The following is a 22,474-nucleotide window of genomic DNA, read 5'->3' as shown; positions in this document are numbered from 1 at the left end:
AAATGGCTGAGGCGTGCGCAATTATGGGTCGAGGGGAAGTGGGCCAGAAGTCATTCATTCCTCCGGTTCTCAACACTCATCAATATTACACAATTTCTCTCTCCCTCGCTCTTTCTCTCCCTCTCTCTCTCCCTCGCTCTCTCCCTCTCCCTCTCTCTCTCTCTCTCCCTCCCTCTCTCTCTCACATATAATGTTCTTTCAAAAGATCTCCCGACACACATTTCAGGATGTTGTGCATCTCGGGAAATAATCTGAATACATGTAAACAGTGTTGTTTGAAAATCATTGCGTGTCCTAAATAAAAGTCTCTAATGGCTGTCTTAAGTCGTTTTTCTATGGGGTTTTCTTCTTCACATATTAAATTGGGAAGTCTTCTGAAATGTCAAATTATGGATGTCGCTCATGGTTTCCTGGAAACAAGGAGAGCCTTCCAGTGACATTTGGCTCAGTCCACCACGCTCTCCCCCTGGTTTTGAAATCCGAATCGTCTGTTGGACCGGGTTAACTAATTTCAGTCAGCTGGTGTGCCAGGTCCATGATTAAAGGCAAATAGTGAAAAGCCAGATTTACATTGGCCCTCAATTATCTTTTTGTCTGCATGTGGATGTGTGTGTATGTGTGTGTGTGTTTCTGTTTGTCTCTGAGTGTGTCTGTGTATGTGTGTGTCTGTGAGTTACATAACACCAGCCTTAGTATAACCCTATCCATCTCATGACTAGATGCTATTACCCAAGCCAGACCCGGCCCCAAGCCAACATTCTCCTCTGATCTGATCACTGCGGCTGAGTCCCAAAGGATGCTGTTACAATTAGTGCACTATCTGGGGAACAGGGCACCATTTTGGCAGAGCCCTGGGTTTGGGGCACATCTTTAGCCTGCCTTGTCATCTTAAACAGGCTTGTCTGAATAGGACCGTTTGCAATGATTCCACAGTGTGAAGTTATTTGACATAGCGTAGCAATTCTCTAGCAGTGGTTCAGCATACTTGTCCTTTTTGTCCATTTGAATTAAAGGAGACGTAGACAGCAATTTGGATTGATAACATGTGGTCTGCATTACATTTTAGGAGACAGTCGTATCCAGATCTACTCACAGTTAGTGCATACATTTTAAAATAGTTTGGTAGGACAACCGTGCAACCTAGTAACTATCAGGGAAGTCAGTACAATAATGAATAAGTGAAAATGATTCCTCCACACAAGGAATGTCTTTAACTTATGTTAACAAAATTAATGTAAGTTGGCTAAATGACTAGCAAGCTAGATTTCCTATTGTCAGATGTCACTGCTAGATTGACTTAGCTGAGCAAGCACTACACCAAGTATGAGCATATTAAACCGAGTGATCATTTGGTGTCGTCGTTCAAGAGGATACACCTGTTTTCTGTACCTTGGAATGTGCCTGAGGTTGAGGGTCCAATAGCTTCTGAGGACTGCCACAGTCTATATACTGGCTCCTCCCTCCACAACCACAGTTAAGCTCACAACACACAGCTATGGAGTAGCACCTCTGACAAACACCCCCGGGGCATTATGGAAAGAAACAGTGTAGGCCCAGCAAAAGAAAGCCAGATGAGGCATGGATGGAAGTATCTAGGACTGTCAGGCCTCATTAGGAAAACCCAGGGGAATCTGACGATGTGTTTCCCTTGTGGACCAGAAGCATGGGCTGCGCGGACCAACCAGAAAGACAATCTCTTTATGTTTTCTATGCTGTTTGTTGCACTGTGGTCTACATTAGCATTCCCAAGTCCCTCTTATCAACATTAAAGTCACCACAGAACAAGTGAAAATTGTGTGTAGTTACTTACTGGGCATTACTTGATTTACAGAATCCAATCCTTTGCTTTTATGTGCCCCAGTAAGGATTAACTATCTGACAGGTAAAGGCACAAGAATTGTAGCCAGACACCCGCACATGAAAATGGTTGGACAGGCTCTTGTAGCTTTTCTCAGTTATACGTTCCATGAGTTTCAACACAGTAATCTGTTATCATCAGTGAACATTTTCTTATAACAGCTAGCTTGCAAGCCGAGTCTCATGTTGTGTTTGTAAAGGCCTCTTCAGCTTAGTACCAGAACTCCTAGTACGCTGTGCTAGTGTCTCTTATGACGAGAATTGAGGGGTGGGTTTTTCTGTCACTCAAAGACTTTTGTTACCCTATGTAATCTGAGATGAAATGGCACATGGGCTTTTTGCTAAAATACCATCTTAGAGTAAACTGAGAGAAAAGCTGCTGTATTTGACCAAGTATATTCTGAATTTGAAATATGACATCAGGACTACCAGTTAGCATGCTGGCTTAAGCGGTACAGTATATTGGTACAGCACAAACTGTTCAAGATCTACAGGCACTTACACTCTGATGATGGCAGGTGTGGAAATACATTTAGAGCCTGTACTATCTGGTCTGACTATGTGCTTATTTCAACCCCATATTTAATATTTAGTCATTGTATTTAAAACCCCCTTCACATAATTTTGTCGTCCCCTATGAATGTATTGGTTAGTTTTGCATTCACTTACTTTTGTACCTTTTAACTGTACATAAAAAGAGCTTTCAAATAGTCGTGCGCAGTGATATTTTAACACTAAAGAATTTGCTGTTTTGTTTTGTTTGAGGCGGCCACCCTAAGGAAGTCTTCAGGGGTGGTGGATCCTGGCACAATTGAGACAAAATTGCGATGTTTAGAAGATGCCTAACCCCTGACCCCTGCATTGCTTCCTGTGACTTTTTCGGGTTTGTATCTGTAAACCCTGTACTGGTTTTAAATAGCGTGTTTTGTAAGCAGGTGGTCATTGATGGAAGACGTTGAAGAGAAATCAGTGTAATGCTAATTAAATTATATGAACGTGGAGCTGTACAGATGTGTAATTCTCTTTGAATTATTAAAATGTTTCCGATTGTCCGATGCAGCTCGGTCCCTACTTCAATATTCCTGTTGGACCCAAGTCTGTAAAGGACCAGTGACGTTTTTCTCCCGGAGACACGGGCATGGTCAGAGTTAGCGTTGGTATGCCTGAAGTACAGCATGGGCTTGCAATGTTTGCCAGGTTGCGACTGCTGTCAGTGTTAAATTGCAACATTTCAAGCTCAGCGGCAATGCAGCTAAAGTGTCTGCAATAATTTCAAATAGTCGCTGAACCCAGGTCTGTGTCTGATGGAAGCAGGTGAGAGAGATGTGGAGAGGGAGAGATTGTGTGTTCAAAGGGGGATTAAAAGTATGTCTCCTATCCCCAGAAATAGCTGAGCCTCTGCCCCTATATAATCCCCCCATCTGAACACAGGTGACATCAGCTGCTTCTGGATTAACCATCACACACCTCAGGGCAGGGGGGAGGGCAGGGGGCGGGGGCAGAGGGCGGGGGGGGGGGGGGTTTACAGGTGAGAAACACCTGTACAGTTTCCAGTGCCATATGCCAAGTTGAGTGCACTCCGTACTTGGTTAGCTGGACGCCAAACACTCCAGTGAGACAAAGCTGAACAGGGAGGGTCAGACTGAACACACACTGCTTCCCAGTGCCGCTGCTGCCGACGGCGATACAATCAGAGTAAAAACGTATTCTAGTGTAAAAACGCTCTTTGGTGGAAGCAGCAGCGAACGCCCGTCCCACAATCCCATGGTGCAGAATCAGTGGAAGGGTGTCTGCGTGTGGAGGATGGCAGAGAGGTAGATGAGAGGAGGACGTGTGAGGAGGAGATCTAGTCAGAAATGCAGAATCTGAGTGGAGTCAGTGGGGAAGGCACAATGTGGGTGTGGTTGTGTTCAAGGGTTTAGGTTGTGTGAGGACCCTGGAAGGAGAATTCTGGACACACTGGAGCATACCCAGGGCCTGGCTGGACATCCCAAATAGAACTGCATTGCATTAGTCCAGTACCGTTACAAAGGCAGATTTGAGAGTGTCAGCGAGTCTGGAGATGTTTCTGAGGTGGGAGAAAAGCGATTTGCTGACAGAGTTGATGTGAGGCTTGAAGAAAAGAGCAGGGTCCAGAGTGACACCCATGTGACCTCCAAGTGTGGGCATTTGTATCAGCTGTAGGTGGGAAACATTAGACAACCAATTCTATTAGGAGAGCTTTGGTCGCTGTCTTTGTGAAGGTTTGATGTCATCCAGTTTTTTAACGTCTCGGTCCAAGGATGGATCCTTTCTGGAAGATCACTATTTTAGTTGTCCCAAATTCTAAATGAAAGAAATGTTATCTAGCATATATAGCAAGAAATGGAATGAATTATGCAGCGCCTTCTTCACATTTGACTACTTTGGTGCGCATCAGGTTTTCATGTATTTCCACAGTGAATAAAAACATAGTACCTCACAATCGGCAACCTAATCCCTAACAATGTTTATTTATTCAGCTTCTGAGTCATTTTTCATTACAAAGATAATCTCAGACTAAAAATAAAATTTAAATAACAACAAAACATGACGTACTGTAGAAAAACAGGTCTGGACTAAGGTACAAGCATGTTTAGCTAAAGTGGAACGTTAGGATTGTTTTAAGCCTCGAACAGATCAAGGACAGTCCAGAAGGATCCACACAGCTTTAATGGACGGAGGGATACGGTTGTGGTGCCCTACTTTTGACCAGAGGTCAATGGGGTAGTGCGCCATGCGGGAAACAGGGTGCCACTTGGGAGGCGTATGTGGTGACACCACCCCGAGGACAAACAGGGGAAAGCAAAGACGACACTGCACGAGCGCCCGCTCTGACGTAAGAGAAAGAGAAAGCGCAACTCCAGCGTTTAAATACACCTTGCAGAAAACAGGGAACATGACGCGACCAAGAGGAGAATAGGGTGAGGGGGGGGGGAGAGGGATGGGGGAGTGTAATTTAATCACGTCAGTGTCCACAGTCACAGGACTGTGCATGAGACGGGGGGGAGAGAGGAGGAGAATGAGGTGCGGAGAAACAGAGAGGTGGGATGAAAGAAAGAGAGTAAAGAAAGCGAGGGAGAAGGAGAGAGAGCGAAGACGGGAAAAAGTGAGAAAGGCACAGGCTGGAAAAAGAGAGACGAGATGTTGGGGGTGGGGGGGGGGAGGGAGAGATAAAAGAGACTGGTATCAAACACAAGGGATAAAAAGGCAGGGCAGGGAGAAAGTGAAAAGCTAATGAAATCAGAAAAGGCTGAGTCAAAGAAATATCCCCGTCTCACTCAGCACAACAATGGAGGGCTGAAAGGGGGAGGAGGTACTGTAACAGATTCTGAATTCCCTAATTGAGATATACTGTGGCTCTTATCTGTTAGGCCCCTCGTTGAATGGGCCAGATTTAGTTGGGTGTGTCTCAGATTATCGCAAAACGGAACTGCAGCATTGTCTTAACGTTCCCCTAATTAAAAACTGAACTCAGACATAAAGGGAACTCACAGCATCTTTGCAGACATTGGCCTGGTTATCTTCTTCTTCCTCCATTGATAATCCCTCTCAGCTTTGGGATGCTCCTGCAAAAGCCACCTGTGAACTCAGAAATGGATGGAAGGAAGGGGATCATCTAGGACTTAGCCTCGTTAGGCCAGCCCAGGTGAAACAAATCCTCACTGAAGAAGGTGATTCTTCAATAACAAGCAATAGTAAGCAATAAATAACATAACCTTTTGGTGCATAATATAGGGTTTCACCTTGCAGTTCAACCTCTGGACTCAGGCCATCCACTGCACAGTTCATTTTTGGTCGACCGGGTCATTTACCACTGCTGAGCCCACCAGTGCTTTCATTCTTATTAACCCACCGAACGATTGATTCTGGCAAGCTTAATGTTTTGTCTACGTCTCCTTTTGGTTTATTCTGATTCATCTGCCTCGTGATGACAAACTGCAATTGATTTCCAATCCAAATGCTGAGCATAGAATCCAGACTAGACACTAACAGCTCTCTTGTGCACTAATGACGCAAACTGTTCCCATAAGAGTCAGCTGGGAAGCCAATTACTCAAAGGTGGTACCCCAAAACCTTGTGACCATGTCCAAAAGGTGCTGTAACTTTTAAATGGCACATTGAATATGGAATAAAATATGCGCAAAGTAAATCTCAGTCTGCACTTTGGTCACTGTTTCACCTAAAAAAAGGATACGATCTCCATTTACGTCCGTAGGCTCTCAACTAGCGATGGATAAACTTGACGATGTGTATCAGGAAAGACTCTACAAGGCTAGTTCATTCGGCTATGCAATGCAGTCAGGAGATAGTGTCAACAAAGAGTTGAGTTTGATCGGCAGGTCACATAAAACCAGTGAACAAAACGACCAAACATTTACTCCTTTTCTGTTGGTCTTCAAAGACATTTGTACTACTTGACAAGATGGCACTAGGCAGAGTGAGTGTCTTGCCGGGTCCAAGTCAGCATTGCTTTTTCTTTAGGGGTCCATTCTCATGTTGTTTAGTGAAAATGCTTGTGCAATAAACTCTCGCGATAGACATTCACTTTTGAATTTTAAATTGTAAGCTACACACTTGCCTCCCAGACCAGGAAGACAAGGTGGGATCAGTTAGGCATTTTGTATAAAAGAGAACAAACCTCTACCTGGGGTATGATTTTAATATTCCTGCTATACCCTCAATGATTATAGGCCTCTCTCTGTATGTTCACCTCCATTCTAAATAAATTCAGGATTGAGTACAAAATCTATCAAGGACCAAAGGAGGCAAAATTAAATAATTAAATGTATAAATCGTTAATACATATATTATTCTAAGTGGCTCATTATTATGATTTTTTTTATAATGAGCTTTTTAAAGTAATGGTATTATATAAAATAAATTTTATTTCCCAAAGATTTTTTTCATAACAATAAAATCAGGCCATTTCATAATATTGTGACCTATTTCATAATTCCATGGCGTATTTCATAATTCCATGGCGTATTTCATAATATCATGGTGTATTTCATCATTCAATTACACATTTCATCATTTAATTACATATTTCAACATTAAATGACATATTTCATGGCGTATTTCATGATCAATGCGAGTAGCCGAACTTTAGGCATGTCACAGTTTGGCCCTCCATAAAAATCAGCGTGACTTGAGAATGACCTTCACTGAGCCTTGACTGGGCGTACAGGTTTTGACAGCACTGGTATGGTGACAGAAAGGATGATAACGACCAGCCGAGACCAGCCAATGAATAAGGAATGATTCTATAAATGCGTGTTAATGACAATAGCTAGACAATAAATCTCACGCTCTGCACCCCTTATTCTCTTTTCTTAGCTGCCCTTTCTCTATCCTGCATCCTCTCTCTCTCTCTCTCTCTCTCTCTCTCTCTCTTTGGACGTCCCTGGCAGCCTTCGAGTCCTCAATGGAATTTATGATTCAGGTGCTCCCTTACTTTCCCTGTTCATATCAAATTAAGGGCCGGCGTATTTAAATGAAACCAGGGGTGTTGCTGTCTGCTTTATCCTCAGCACAGGGAATGATGCTGTGACTCACCGTTGACCTTTAGAATTTATACAGGCTTATGTGTGTGTGTGTGTGTTAAACTGGATTTTTTTGTGGGAACAGCTGTGTTTACCGATAGGCTTATAGACATATATGGTTGGCCGTTTCACACGATGAACGGTGGAGGGACACAGTCATCCAATCCGTCATAATGAATGTGGTCATTGTTACACTATCAAGACTTGTCATATTGATACGTTCTTTCATATTCGTTATAAGCCAAAGCAGAAGTTATCAAACTAGATGGGGATTAATTAACTCTGGGCCTAGAGGGCGGAGACACTCATTTTTGTTTCTGGTAGTTAATTGAAGTTACCTGGTGTGTCAGGTCAGAATCAGGCCCTGGCTGAACTCCAATCACAGTTTCACTTTTTTATTCACTTTCCCTCCGGGGACTTGAAACCAGGTGCAATACGATAGCCACGCTAAACATCCGTCCAATTCGCAGATGTCCTCTAGGCCCTATATTTAGCTTGACAGGACAAGTGAACAGTGGCGCTTTTATATGTAAAACATTGGTGGGGCACAAACCATTTCAAAATATAGGATACATACCAGAAAAGCTAGAAAACTCCCTCTCGCTACTGATGTGTTTATTTAACACACAAACAGCGTGGCTCCACAAAACACTTTTAACCACAGAGCGGTTTGCTTCTACCAGGAGTTGTAGTACACATATTGCAGAGAGAGAGAGACCTTCTTGTGTAATTGCTCTTCTTCTCTCTCACACACATGTAAAATGACCACTGTCACATTTACAAACCTAAATTAGGAATGCAACCAAGCTCAGAACCAATGTGCCTACAGGGCCATACGCGAACAGCAATGAGCTCAACACCACTGAAGGCCACAACGAAGCGGAAAGACAACTTTTTAGGGATACAGATCCATTCAATGACAACAACCTTAATAGATAAGCATGGACACACTGACACTCGTCACCATCTATAGCAATAGATCAAGCACAAAAATATGACCAATGCATGGACCAGCACCACAAAGGCAGGATGAAAAAATATGCTTTCACTCACCAAGGCTGAGGGCTCACTTGAAGAGAAAGGTGGCACAGCGGTTCTTCCTCTGAGCAAACTTTTCGATTACTTTGGGAATTAAGTAATGTAGCTAGTGAATCAACTGGCTTTCGATGGACAACATGGCCAATGCGTTGAGTCGCGGCTGTCCCATGGTATTGTGAGTGAAGGTTTTTATCCTCTTCAAGGTGGAAAAGCTCCTCTCTGACTCGGATGTCGTCATAGGTGTTGTTATGATAATTTTCAGCAGAGTGACGGTCTCAGCAAAAGCCTCCTCTAGGTTGTTCTCATGGATGGATCTTAACAGAGACAGGGCCGTCTTACCAGTGTGAAGCTCAGTGTGGCGGTACAGAGTGGTCAGCTCAGACTTCAATTTTTCCGGCGCTGTGTTGGTTACTCGTCAGCCTGGCTCGTCTGTTCCATTGTGAACGGAAATTTTGTTACCTGCCCCCTTGCATATGCCCAAGAGTGGATCACACATAGCTTGCTTTTTTAATACAATATTGCAATCTTGTTGTGGTATAAATTGGTCATACCTATAGACAGTAAAGAAAGATTTACTATAAAGTCCAAAAACCTCAGGTTAGGATGCAAGAAACTGGGTAGGTTAAGGTAATTCAAAGACTTGGTTTCCAATGTATCTACATGGGGTTATACAGGGGTGTGCAGTATTTATGATACATCTATTTCAAACGTGTATTTCATATACAAAATATTATTTTGTCATTTGTATTTGATTAAAATGGCTTCATATTTTGTATCAAACTTCCTGACACAATTTATTATTATATTTATGATTAACAATCAAATGATTTATTACATAGAAATAACTTGCTTTGAATAAAGGTGCCATCAGTTGTATTCTTATGAATGACTTGTTTGTCATTGAGCCAGTGTTGCTGATGCAAAGTAGGCCCTTCTCTACCAAACACCAAGTAACTAAATTAGGATAAAATTATGAGTCATTAGCAGAATCCCAGGATTTTCACTCTTTTCCAGGAGGGTCACACTTACCTGTCTGTAATATTGGGGGGTCATGACCCCCGTCACCCCTAACTTTACGCCCCTGATTACAGTATACCCACTTCTCCGGGAACCACTGCACTCTACCATGCTTTGGCACGGAATAAGATTCAAGGGCTGAGGGTGTAGCGCCTAGCGCTTAGATTAGGAATCCACAACCTGACTAACTCCAGGGGATGAAAACCATCAGTCAGAACACCAGGACTGGTGACGAATCTTCTGTCATCCTTTTTAAATTTTTTTTAATATAGCCTAATGCCATTTCCAACACTGTTTTCATTTCTTCACATCATATTTTCATATACCCAATATAATTATTTTCAAGCTTTTCTTACCGGATGTTCATAGGAACACACCAAACAAAAAAACAGAAAAACATTTAGTAAGAATCGTATGAAATCAGGTCATGATAGAAAACCCTAAGGCATATTTGGACTACGATGGACTAGGGTAGATCCCATTGGTTACCAACTCCTGGGCCTGTGCCATGCATGAATATTTAATGGAAACGATTAGGCTATTTGTAAATAGCCTATAATATTCTGTGAGGAATTTGCAGTGCTCAATCGCTTGTCCATAGCGTGAACTGCATCCACTCAAGTACAGCACGAGTGAGAGAGAGAAATTGAGAGGGAGAGAGACAGTGAGGAAATGGAGTGATCGAGATAGAAAGCGAGAGCTGCCTACCCGCGCTGACACACAAACGGCTGTCCCATGGACGTAAGGCTATCTAATTAAACTCGTACCAGTAATCCCGTAGACACCCACCCTCCCCCTCGTTATATCTTCGCGGAAACCAACTCTCTCTCAACACACACACATCCCGGTGGAAGCAGGAGCCCAGCCCGTTATAGCCTCTGTGTCTGCTCGTTTCTGTCTCACGGGGCGTGTGTGTGACGGTAGCATGGTTTTCAGAGCTCCGCCGCAGTTGCAGTAGAGCCACAAAAGAAGAGGGTGAAGCAGAGACAGCAGCCCGTGTATAGCAAGCAGCCAGTCCGGATTCTCTCCAATCGATCGACCGGAGGACGCAGGCAGCACAAGCTGAGCATCCTCGCACCTCTTTCCGTCTCTCACGCTTCCTTGGTCGCATCGCTTGCGGAGCGCTCTTGGATAAAGGGTAAGAATGAACTGACTGAAAGAAGGATGCTTGTTTCCGATCAATCAGCACATCTTCGTATCTGCTTGAAATATTTATATCGAGTTTTAATAGTTAATGGTGCCGCTGATTCCTTTTGACAGCGGTATTGGGCACGATGTGAATGGGATTTTGCTAATATCCTACACTGCGTGTATTCCCTAAGAGATGTGGTGAAATGATGTTTCGAGAAAAATAATTTTGTTTTAGGCTAGCGTTGTTTACAATGTCTTGTTTTTCTTCCGCTGTCAAGCTCTGGAATTCGATGGCAACGTTTTCTGTGGTTAAATAGTCAAGGGCCTAGCCTGTTAATTGAATCATTGCAAACAAACAACCCTATGATAATTATGTGGGCACAGGCCAATTCATTTTTATGAATGAAGATCTACCGAGAAAGCGCTTTAAGGCGAGATGAGAGATTATACTGGGACGGTATCATACAATGCGGGTGCGCTGGCGTGCTGACGAGAACCCCTAGCCCCCTCTGTCTCGCTCTCTTTGGATAGTCGTCGTCTCATACACTGCTATCCGGTGTCTTTCTCCCCGCTGTGCACGAATGGGACTTCTGTTGGGTTGGTTACGTTTTGCAGGCTATGATATGTGAGGTGTATCCTACAGTAGATGCTATCTACGGTTGACCGGGTCACTCGGAGTAGAGTAAGTATGGCTCTGGATTATGGTTTTAATAATTAAACATGTGGTTCAGAGGATTATGCCGAGGTAATGCTTTTCCATTACGGGACGTTTATTTGTTATGTATTTGACAAACACATTTCGTTTTCACCGTTTGTGGGCCTGCATGTAGGCTATAGTGAAGGCCATCTGAAGATGCTAAAAACGTAGTTTATTAATCTTATTGTTTATTCAGATTCCATTGTATGTATGAAATAGCCTATAGGCCATGTCATAGACCATTCTTGCAAAAATATAAATTAAATAGCAGAGTGAGCTGTTTTTGCATGTCATTAATTAATTAATTAATTAATTGTACTTATTGCCTGTTAAAACCGTGTATAATAGCCTACTTTATGAGTCACGTGATTGTATCATCTTGTGGGTAATGCCAGTGCCATAGCGGATTTTAGTGCCTACTACCGTGGCAACCGATAGACCGAGGAATATTTCACTCCTCTTTAATTGACACGGTTCCAAACGCATGCGGGTCCCGGTAACCGACAATTTATGTAGCGCTGCGGGCCATTGTAGACACATGGAACGTGGTTGCCTCAGTTATTTACCTTCTGTAACGGAGTAGATGCTCATTGAAAACCCGCTCCCATTCGCATATTTTATTTATTAATGATTCTTGAGGACATTAATTTCATGTCTGGCCCTTGAGGTAGGAGAGTTTGCTATAGCCACCCATGATTTCTGGCCACAGACATATTTGCATTGAGTGGTAGAGTCTACACAAGGTTTTTTAAAGCCAACCCACTGAGCAAAAAAAGGTGAAAGCCACGTCTTTTGCGGGAAGGCATCAAGTCAGTCACTGGATCTGAACACCATCACAGCCGAACCATCCAGTTTGAGGTATCAGATCAACATCCTGATGGTATAATACATATTCACACACACACACACACACACTGAAATGAAAGAAAATGTCTCCAGGGGAAGAGATTAAAAAGGTACATGTTAATGCGAGTAATAGCAAACATGAAGTAATTCCAGGAGAGCAATCTCTGGACCTTCAAACCTTCCTTTTCCAAATGGATTGTCCCAACATGTGTCCAGACGTCCACCACAGACGATGACAAAGTGTGCGTAACTGTTAACCGGATCGATCTACACTTCAACCCACCAAGATCCACAGATCGTCTTCCTCCTTCAGTTGTTCATGTTACTGTTCCCCTCAGTGACTTGCTGACGAACGTGTGCGAAGGAGACGTCTGATGAAATCATTGTATCTAGCTAGTTAAAATAGATCAGGCATTAGTTTAAGGACAGTAGTTCCGTGCTTCAAAGTTAATGAGGCAAACATTCAGGTAGTACCATCGACTGATTTGGCAGAGGTATGTTCTCACTCTCTTGCCGTTTGACGGTGTCACTGTCGCTGTTAACCCTGGTTCGTTCTGTGTACCAGTCCACACTGGGCTGTGGTTATTGCCGTCCTTTGCTCATTTTCTCAACTTCAGCACTTGCTGACTTAAACCCCCAATAAAACTTGTTTGCATTGAACTGGCATAAATGGGCCGCGATCTGAAATGGAATCCAACTGATTCAGCCAGCCGTTCACCTACTTTAGGACAAAAACAACCAACATTTGGAATAATTTCTCAGCGCTAACCTCAATGTTTAACCAAATGTAAGGGTCTGGTTATAGTCTTCAGCCCCCTTTAACGAGGAGCCCAAATGGTCCACCCCCACCACACGGTTAAGGAGGTACAGCAGGGCTTCTTTAACCTCCGCTGGCCGAAGAGATTCGGCCTGAACCCAGCTACCTCACAATCTGCTGCAGAAGGATGCCGCTGAATTGCAGGTTTCTTCTGGTCTTCCTCAACCATCTGAGGCGTCATCACCGCTATCATCTAGGAGTCAGATTAGTTTCAGTAGCACCAGAACCGGAGTGCCTGAAAGAAAAGGTCCACTCCAGGCCGTGAGACTGTTACATTAAATACCCATCTGCCCTGCGCTCTGACTGGCACCTTCGAGCCCTCTTGCGTGGACTCAACCCAAAACACAAACACACACTCCAGGTCATTCACACACACACTCTGTCACACATGCATTTTCCTTGGACACTGGTCTCACTCTCACTCACACCAAGCCCACACATACACTCAGCGTGCCAACACCCACACACACACACACACACGCACACACACGCACACACATTTACCCACGCGCTTGCATACACACATTCAGTCCACGCTAATTCCGAAAACATTGATGCCGAAAACGGGTTGCCTTCCGTTCTGTTATGTCACAATTCTAAGGGCAATTCAATTAACAGGCACAGGGCTTAGGATGGGGTTAGGGTTAGGCTTTCGGGGTTAGGGAAAATAATGTTCGGAGTCCCCACAAGGATAGTAAAGCATAGTGTGTGTGTGTGTGTGTGTCAGGCATGAGCAAAAGCTGAGCTGAAAGCTTCTCTCTCCATCTGACAGCACTGAGTGTTGTTTACCCACTTTGAAATGCCTTTTCCCCGGCGTCCGTTCCCCCGGCGTCCGTTCCACCCGGCGTCCGTTCCACCCGGCGTCCGTTCCACCCCGCGTCCGTTCCACCCCGCGTCCGGTTCACCCGGTCTCCGTTCCCCGGCGCAGCCCCGGTGAAAAGCGATGCGTTATGGAGCGACTAGCGTGCCGTTCGGCCGCACGCTGATCTTCAGGCCCGCCTGCGTTCAGGCCGGCACCACTCTGGTCTTTTGTCTGTCAGCGAAGCACTCAAAAACAATTCCCCTGGAGTGTATGACGGGAATACATTACATATGTAAATTAGGGGTCTCTATGCATATGACTTGGTTCATACGATTGAAGGGGACATACACATATGCATGCATGGACACACGCGGGTGCGCGCGAGGGCACACAAATACACACACGGACACACACAGGCTCACATGCGGGTATGCGAACACGCCCACGTCGGGGCACGCCGCCCACTGCCCGCCCTCGCCAGGGCAGCCCCTCCACTTCTCCAGTAGGGCTCTGCCTCTGCCTGTCAGCCTCGTGACAGAAGACCTTGGTTGGCCTCGACCACCAGCCTGTCTGGCTTCCCCATGGAGGCCCTGCTGTAGAGTGGGTGTTTGGTGGACGTGATGAATGTGTTTGCAGGTGGGGTGTCTCCTTCGGTCGTGTGATTGATTTAAATGAACTTGAACAAGTTCAAATACTTTACACATGGCCTTTTTAATGTAATGCACACCCTGTACATCTAGTACACATCCTATAAATATAATATACACCCTGTACATCTAGTACACATCCTATAAATATAATATACACCCTGTACATCTAGTACACATCCTATAAATATAATATACACCCTGTACATCTAGTAAACACAGTTTAAATCTAATATACACCCTGTACATCCCCCTGTGAGGGGATGAAGAGATTGGATCTTGTCAGATGGGATATGTACCCCAAATCCACAAATTAGTTCACTACATAGGGAACAGGATGACATTCGTGATCTAGTCTGTGGCGGTCGGCTGGTTAAGGATTTGATGCTGAAACTCATTGTTGGTATTCGTTTTGTAATTCGGAAGCACTTTCTATGAATCTTCTATTTTCCTCCAAAAGACGCTGTGTATTTGGTGCCTCCTGTCTGTGATGGGGGCTGGAAATTGCAATGGCTGATTGTGTAAGAGATGAGAAAACCCAATAGATTCCTGCTATGTCCTTTACAGACATCTACTATTTTTCCTTTTATTTTTTTCTAGGTAAAAACTAGATTAATATATCATGTATCTCCTCTCCTTATCTTCTTTCTTGCTCTCCTGTCTTTCTTCTATCTGTCTGTCCTCTTCTATCTGTCTGTCCTCTTCTATCTGTCTCTCCTCTCCTCTTCTGTCTCTCCTCTTCTATCTGTCTCTCCTCTTCTGTCTCTCCTCTTCTATCTGTCTCTCCTCCTCTATCTGTCTCTCCTCTTCTATCTGTCTCTCCTCTTCTATCTGTCTCTCCTCCTCTATCTGTCTCTCTTCCTCTATCTGTCTCTCCTCCTCTATCTGTCTCTCCTCCTCTATCTGTCTCTCCTCCTCTATCTGTCTCTCCTCTTCTATCTGTCTCTACTCTGTCACTGCTCTCTGTCTCTGCTCCCTGGCCCTTCCTCTCCATTAGTGGGTCCTATTAAAGTGGGCCAGTTACCTCTGGAGCCCAGCATGTGGGCTAATAAAGTCCTTCACAGGGACAGCAATAGTGTGTATGCAGCAAGTGTGAATCACAAGTGTACATCAGTGTGTGTGTGTGTGTGTGAGCGTGTTTGGAACGTTTGTGTTACACAATAATGACTGTGTGTGTTTGTGTGTAGATACACCATTGGTGTTTGAGTGAACTCGTGGGGTTAGCAGGCTAACACCTCTGAGCGCCTGCGACAGAGTTGAGACATATAATGACCCCCCGAGCTCTTCCATGACCCTGCAAAGTCATATATCTCTCCCCCCTTCTCCCCTCCTCTCCCTTCCTGTCCTCCCTTCCTCCCCTCTCTTCTCTCCTCCCCCCCCTCCTCTCCCTTCCTCTCCTCTCCTCTCCTCTCTCCTCCCTTTCCTCTCCTCTCCCTTCCTCTCCTCCCCTGTCTTTTATCCTCTTTCTTCCCTTCTCCTCTCCTCCACCCATATAACTTCTACCACATCATCTGTCCTTACTTTCCTCACATCCTTTCCTCACATCCTTTCCTCACATCCTTTCCCATCGTTTAATAACCAGAAGAGAGACCCTCCATGCGGTGCTTTCCCGTATCGCTTGTCTGTATTGGAAAACATTGTTGCCTTCTTGGCCTTCGTCGTGGCGTCATCCCATTATTTCCTGCAGTCCTTTGTCTTTCTCAGGGAACACCTGGAGCCATGCCTCTTCCTTTCATTTATTTTCTGCCTTTAGTTTGAAGAGGACCCTAATGAACCCTCGTCTCACACACGCACGACCACAGAGACAACACACCTGCACATGTATACTGAGATTTTTAAATGGGGACGCCAAAGTTGACTGTCCTTAAAAAAAAATCTACCATAATCTCAATAACCTAATGTTTATGCCTTAACTTAAGACAGCCCTAATGCCTAACCCTAACCCTAATGTAATCCCTTATCTAATGTAATCCCTAACCCTAATGTAATCCCTCATCTAACGTAATCCCTAACCCTAATGTAATCCCTTATCTAACCCTAACCCTAATGTAATCCCTTATCTAACGTAATCCCTAACCCTAATGTAATCCCTCATCTTACCCTAACCCTAATGTAATCCCTTATCTAATGTAATCCCTAACCCTAATGTAATCCCTTATCTAACCCTAATGTAATCCCTTATCTAACTTTATCCCTAACCCTAACCCTTTTTCAAAATGGGGACTTGAAAAGCCTGCATTGGTTAATTGTTCTTATTTAACCACAGTTCGGAATTTAGTTGGGTTGGAAACACACACACATACACACACACACACACAAGCAGTACCCTTTTAGTTCTCCCCTGTCAGTATTTTGTTTCCAAGGGTCCTGGTAATTTAGCAGAAACTCTTTCGCCTGAACCGAACTGGGAATGTCATGCTAGGATAGCCCCCAGCTGTGTCTTTATCTCGGCCACATGAATCCTAACAGATGGGCACAAATGCTGTCCGAGACACAGCGCTGGGCTTAATTGATATGATCACACTACGGACCATGGATGCATTCCCGCAGAATGGGTTCATCGTTCTCTGTCCTTTCTGATGCTGAAAGATGATGGAAGTATTGTTCATATCTCTTTTCGCCAGCACTGCCAAAGCCCACGGCAGCCTTTCCTGCAAAGTGCTAAGCCCTAATCTGTCCAATGTTTGTTTCAGAAAGGTTTTGGTCAGAATGCTGCTGGGCACAAAATGCAATGGTATGCTACATTGACAGCAAAGAAAGAGCAATTAGAAAAAATAAAATTCCACACATGGTCAATACTTTCACATTTTGCTCACTTGATGGAGACCACAAAATCTGAAACACACCTAAGAAAATAATCACCTAAGAACCTATCCAATTAGAACTTATCCAGGGATTCGAGTCGATGCCATCCATTATAACAGGCTCTTGAGAAAGCCTTAATGTATTTGGAGCTATGAACAACCAAAACTTTCTTTAATTGTAAACAAAGAACAAAATATTATGGAAGTAAACATCATCTTGTTACGATCATCTTGTTATTATCATCTTGTTATTATCATCTTGTTACTATCATCTTGTTACGATCACCTTGTTACGATCATCTTGTTACGATCATCTTGTTATTATCATCTTGTTATTATCATTTTGTTATCATCGTCTTGTTACAATGATGTTTAAATCATTTATCCCTGTTTATAATCGAAAACAGTAAAAATACAACATATCAAATAATTGGATTTTGGGGGATTTGTGCCCATTTTTAAAGTGACTGTTTTGGAAACGGCGTTGTAAGTCAAAAATTAACAAAGTCTCATATGTTTGGGTTTCCCCAGTGTGCAGTCACAGCAGCAAGACTTGTGACCCAATGCCATTACAGAAGGGTTGCCAGTGAAGTACAACCAACTCAGAGACAAAGCGACAAACATGAATCGAGAGGAGAGGGAAAGAAACCGAGAGAGATAGAGACAGGGAGCGAGGAAGAGTGCGAGAAAACGAGGAAGAGTGCGAGGAAGTGATGAAGAGAGCGAGGTAGCAGGAATTTAAGTGGAACGCCAGGGACAAAAGACAAAAGGCGGGGTATCCTAGCATAACATTCCCAATGTACCAGGACCACCTCTGTACTGTACATTTCTGCTGAAGAAGTATGTTGTGGGCTAGAGTCCCTGCCTAGCTAGTGCCTGGATCTCTCAGCCCTCTCGGTGACAAACACAAACACACCAGGCCAACACTAAACACAAGCCACAGACACACACAAATACACAATGCCAGATGATCTGCCGTGAAGGGGAAATTCTCGCTGAGTGAGCCGTTTGCATGAGTGGACGATAGTCATGCCTGCCTGTGTGTGTGTGTGTGTGTGTGTGTGTGTGTGTGTGTGAGGGAGACAGAGACATTTATTTTGAGATCTTCATCCAGACAGGAAATTGGATAGGTAGTTGAGGTGTCCATGACTGTAGTTTCATCCCTCGTTTGTTTCATCCCTCTTTTGTTTTATCCCTCTTTCCTTTTTCTCTAATTTTCCAAGCTCTTTCCTCCCCCCAGATCGCTGGTTATTTTTACCTTACTTGGGAAACATGTAACCTCTGACATGGTGTGTGTGTGTGGAGGTATGTGTGTGTGCATTTTAGGCATGCTAAGATGTCTCGTATTGTGTGTATTTAATCTCGACTGTGGCAGCTACAGCCACGCAGTTGGTGTTTGGTCAAGTCATGGCATACCTTTCATACCCATTCTTATGTTTTGTTGTAACAAGTGGTTATTTTCTAAAACTGTACCATTTTCAGTGTTGTTGGGAAAGACGCTTGGATCCAGGGCCACTCATGTGAAGTGCCTGAAGCTGCCAACATCTTGGTTTAGTGTTGAACGACAAATCTTTCTCCACTCTGGACAACCTCAGTAAAACTCATTAAATGTGCCCAGCCCCATAGAGTCAAAGCCAGGGGACACTGGAGAGACAAAGGCAGGGGACACTGGAGAGTCAAAGGCATGGGACACTGGAGAGACAAAGGCAGGGGATGCTGGAGAGTCAAAGGCAGGGGACGCTGGAGAGACAAAGGCAGGGGACGCTGGAGAGACAAAGGCAGGGGACACTGGAGAGTCAAAGCCAGGTGACACTGGAGAGACAAAGCCAGGGGACACTGGAGAGACAAAGGCAGGGGACACTGGAGAGTCAAAGGCAGGGGACACTGGAGAGTCAAAGGCAGGGGACACTGGAGAGACAAAAGCAGGGGACACTGGAGAGACATAGGCAGGGGACACTGGAGAGACAAAGGCAGGGGACACTGGAGAGACATAGGCAGGGGACACTGGAGAGACAAAGGCAGGGAAGGGTTGTTTTTGAGAGCACATTAGAGGTGAAATCCTCTTAATGGAAGCCTATTCAGCCTAAAGAAACATTGTTTCCCTCAGCATGACATAGACACACCCCATCACCTCTGTTTTGGTCTGGCTGCTTCCAAAGTGCAACTGGAACCGAAGCCTATGTGGCGGTACCCTGTGAACGGAAGTCAGAGCAGCAACGATGTGGGCAGCCAGTCATCGTAGATGTGGAGCCTGTTCTCATCACAGACGTCAACACCCTGGTGAACAGACTTCAATTCCAGGAAAATGACAAAATGATAGTTTTCTGAGATTTTGTCTGGGAATTAAGGTTCCGTTTGGGCTGAGGTACGGTAATGGCCTTTCCTCTGCGGTGGACCAGGTTTTCCTGTGCCTCTCATTCCTTCTTCCCACTGCCAGGTGTGTGGAGTCACACGCTTTCTTTATGAATCGGAGTGATCCGTTGGGAAGGTGGACAGACATATTAAGGTGGCTCTCCACAGGGGTGGATGAAAAAGAACATATAAATACAAAATGACAAAGAGGGAAAGATGGCTGGGGAGATAGAGAGGGAAAATGGGGAGAGTGAGTGAGAGTGATACAAGGAAGCCAGCCAACCTGGCTGGTTCCAGCTCTCTGAAGAGCTGTTTCTGGCATAAGAACTGATGACCAGTCCAGACTGCAGTCACATGCCCCTTCCACACCTCCTCTACCTCTGGCCACCCGCTTTCCACTTTTCACTCCCTCACCTCCTCTCCTGGTCCTAACATCTAGCCTCACCTCCTCTCTCCTGCTCCTAACATCTAGCCCTCACCTCCTCTCTCCTGCTCCTAACATCTAGCCCTCACCTCCTCTCTCCTGCTCCTAACATCTAGCCCTCACCTCCTCTCTCCTGCTCCTAACATCCAGCCCTCATCTCCACTCTCCTGTTAGTTTCACCTCTGTCCCTCCCCTTTTTTCTTTAGTGTCTTATCCCCCCCCCCCACATTTCTGTACTCCCTTCTCTTTCTCCTCCTTTTTTTTACCTCAAACTATCTATACCCCCGATATGTCGCCTCTACACTTTACCCCCGCCCCCCACCTCCCTCTACACTACTTTATATATTCCCCCTCTCCTAAATGACTTACAATTTTATGATGTGATTCCATTTGACATCTCTCTGAGACTTTTCTCTCTGCCTCCTCTCTCACCTCCCACCATCCTCCCACCAGGGCATCATTTCTGGTCACCTTGACCTAAATAACTTTCCTTCCATCACCCGCGGAAACCAAGGTAGTCTGCACTGCGAGGATAATTAACGTCCTCATCTGGGGAGCAGTGCCTCGAAAAAGAGTGAAGGGTGCACCCTATCAAACAGCAGACTCAACATTACAGTACGTGATTGGATCGCCTCGATATCGACTGTTCCTTGCAAAGGGGGCATTTGTCACGCATTGAGTGTGGTTTCCTATTTGGCCGTCCACTTCTCAACCCTCCTCTATGCACTGTATTTTCTGTGCAGTTTGTCTGTCTACGCAGTGTCGGGGCCCGTACATGGATTAGGACACAGTGTAGGGGCCTCATATTAGGAATACGACACAGTGTTGGGGCCCCAAATTAGGATTAGGATGCAGTGGTGGGGCCCCTTATTTGGATTAAGATGCAGTGGTGGGGCCCCTTATTTGGATTAAGATGCAGTGGTGGGGCCCCATATTTGGATTAAGATGCAGTGGTGGGGCCCTGTATTAGGATTAGGTTCCAGTGGTGGGGCCCCGTATTTGGATTGTGATGCAGTGGTGGGGCCCTGTATTAGGATTTGGTTGCGGTGGTGGGGCCCCATTTTTGGATTAAGATGCAGTGGTGGGGCCCTGTATTAGGATTTGGTTGCGGTGGTGGGGCCCCATATTTGGATTAAGATGCAGTGGTGGGGTCCTGTATTAGGATTTGGTTGCGGTGGTGGGGCCCCATATTTGGATTAAGATGCAGTGGTGGGGCCCCATATGATGTGGGGGTGGTGTGAGGAGGAAGTTGAGACGGAGTGGGTGAGGAGGAGGAGGCGGAGGGGGCTTGAGGAGGAGGCGGAGGGGGCTTGAGGAGTCAGTGGCTAAGAGTCGAAGAGGGAGGGTTACCGAGGTCCGAGGCCGTAGAGGAGGAAGAGGGGGATGAAGAGGCGTTTCTGGGTAGAGGTCAGAGAAGTGCTACCATGTTGACAGGCGCCGTGCAGTGAGATATCTATGATATCTGGATTCTTGATGTCATGGGGCGTCTGAAACAGATGTCTGCTGGATCCAGAGCTGTTCAGCACAGATCAACCACCGTTAGATCCTTATGTCATGCCAGGAACAGAAGGACGAGGAGGACGAGGAGGGCGAGGCAGAGAATGAGGAGGTGGAGGATATTGAGGAAGGGCTGTCGTAGTGGGTGGATTGGGAAAGGAGGAGAGAAGAGGGAGGCCATGAAGAGGGAAGAGAAGGGGAAGGGGGAGTGAGGAGAGGAGGATGGAAGGGGGAGCAAGAAGAGGAGAGTGGAAGGGGGAGCAAGAAGAGGAGAGTGGAAGGGGGGGCAAGAAGAGGAGAGTGGAAGGGGGAGCGAGGAGAGGAGAGGAGAGTGGAAGGGTCACAGAACAGTTAATGGATTTTATCAGGATTTCTATATTTCAGTATTTTCTATATGGCGCCTTACGGATCGCAAATATCTGATGTACAGTATGTAGAATATAGGGCCTGTCTACAAGCTGAGGTGATACTCTATCTGATGTACAGTATGTAGAATATAGGGCCTGTCTACAAGCTGAGGTGATACTCTATCTGATGTACAGTATGTAGAATATAGGGCCTGTCTACAAGCTGAGGTGATACTCTATCTGATGTACAGTATGTAGAATATAGGGCCTGTCTACAAGCTGAGGTGATACTCTATCTGATGTACAGTATGTAGAATATAGGGCCTGTCTACAAGCTGAGGTGATACTCTATCTGATGTACAGTATGTAGAATATAGGGCCTGTCTACAAGCTGAGGTGATACTCTATCTGATGTACAGTATGTAGAATATAGGGCCTGTCTACAAGCTGAGGTGATACTCTATCTGATGTACAGTATGTAGAATATAGGGCCTGTCTACAAGCTGAGGTGATACTCTATCTGATGTACAGTATGTAGAATATAGGGCCTGTCAACAAGCTGAGGTGGTGCCAACATCTAGTCACGCCGATGTTTCAGTGTGTTATCCCAGAGAGAAACCTTGACCCAGGGTCA

The 22,474-nt window shown here is 45.1% G+C and overlaps 1 protein-coding gene across 2 annotated transcripts in view; it reads left to right on the top strand.

Moving 5' to 3' along the window:
• Positions 1–10,099: 10,099 nt before the first annotated feature.
• LOC105005722 (hippocalcin-like protein 1) overlaps positions 10,100–22,474 on the top strand; it is a 44,694-nt gene continuing 32,319 nt past the window's right edge. The window contains exon 1 of one of the 2 annotated variants that reach the window (XM_010863857.5): positions 10,100–10,614. The gene's annotated coding sequence lies outside the window, so the exon portion shown is untranslated. Of the gene's footprint in view, positions 10,615–11,179; positions 11,290–22,474 lie in introns of those variants that run through there. The other variant, XM_034294751.1, reaches the window with a different exon arrangement.

The sequence above is a fragment of the Esox lucius genome, chromosome 10, assembly GCF_011004845.1.
Source record: "Esox lucius isolate fEsoLuc1 chromosome 10, fEsoLuc1.pri, whole genome shotgun sequence".
NCBI lineage: Eukaryota > Metazoa > Chordata > Actinopteri > Esociformes > Esocidae > Esox > Esox lucius.
This window is presented reverse-complemented; position numbering and strand designations above follow the sequence as displayed.